Source organism: Gossypium arboreum, chromosome 12, assembly GCF_025698485.1.
Source record: "Gossypium arboreum isolate Shixiya-1 chromosome 12, ASM2569848v2, whole genome shotgun sequence".
In the NCBI taxonomy this organism is placed as follows: Eukaryota; Viridiplantae; Streptophyta; class Magnoliopsida; order Malvales; family Malvaceae; genus Gossypium; species Gossypium arboreum.
This window is the reverse complement of record NC_069081.1, coordinates 7,353,071-7,354,106: the sequence shown is the minus strand read 5'-3', so window position 1 is coordinate 7,354,106 and position 1,036 is coordinate 7,353,071. Positions and strand designations below refer to the sequence as shown.

At 37.4% G+C, this 1,036-nt stretch overlaps 1 non-coding gene across 1 annotated transcript; it reads right to left on the bottom strand.

Moving 5' to 3' along the window:
- Positions 1–645: 645 nt before the first annotated feature.
- Positions 646–752, bottom strand: LOC128285867 (small nucleolar RNA R71). The gene has a single exon (XR_008276414.1). It is a non-coding gene; the product is annotated as a small nucleolar RNA R71 (small nucleolar RNA).
- Between the last annotated feature and the right edge of the window lie 284 nt (positions 753–1,036).

Here is a 1,036-nt window from a genome sequence, read left to right as displayed (position 1 = left end):
TTGCAATTTAATTTAATTTAATTATTATTTATTAACTTACTTTTTCCTTCTCTTGGCAGGTTTTCATAGTTTATGACTAGAAGAAACCCGTCGGGACCATTACTTTTTGACGAAGAAGTCGATCGCACAGTACGTAGAAACCAAAGAGAAATAAGGTGAAGCTTAAGATACACGAAGAATGAGCAAGAAGACGATACTCAACCCCCAACCGAAGAGATGGCTGAAAACCAAGGCAATCAGCTACCTCCTGCAATCGCGGCTAATCAAAATCCTGCTCCACGCATTATGTATGATTATGCTAAACCTTCTTTAACAGGAACTGAATCTAGTATAGTTAGACCTGCTGTAGCTTCAAATACTTTTGAATTAAAACCTAACACTATCCAGATGATACAACAATTTGTTCAATTTGATGGTTTGCAGGATGAAGATCCCAACGCTCACTTAGCAAACTTTCTGGAATTTTGCAATACATTTAAAATCAATGGCGTTTCTGATGATGTTATTCGTCTTCGGTTGTTTTCCTTTTCATTGAGGAACAAAGCTAAACAGTGGTTAAACTCGTTACCACGAGGGTCAATTACTACTTGGGAACAAATGACCAAAAAATTTTTACTAAAATATTTTCCGCTGGCTAAAACGACTAAATTACGTAATGATATCTCTTCTTTTGTACAGATAGATTTAAAAACACTCTACGATGCATGAGAGAGATACAAGAACCTTTTGAGAAGGTGCTCTCACCATGGGTTACCGCTTTGGCTCTAAGTACAAACATTTCATAATGGTCTGAATCCTTTGACTCGGTAAATGGTTGATGCAGCGGCGGGCGAAACCATCAACAATAAAACACCAGAAGATGCCTATGAGTTTATAGAAGAGATGTCACTGAATAACTATCAGTGGCAAGTCATGAGGACGAAGCCAACAAAAATAGCCGGCATTTATAACGTCGATTCAGTCACCATGCTCTCTAATCAGGTAGAACTCTTAAATAAAAAGATTGATGGTTTTCTTAATTCTTCACAAGTTCACC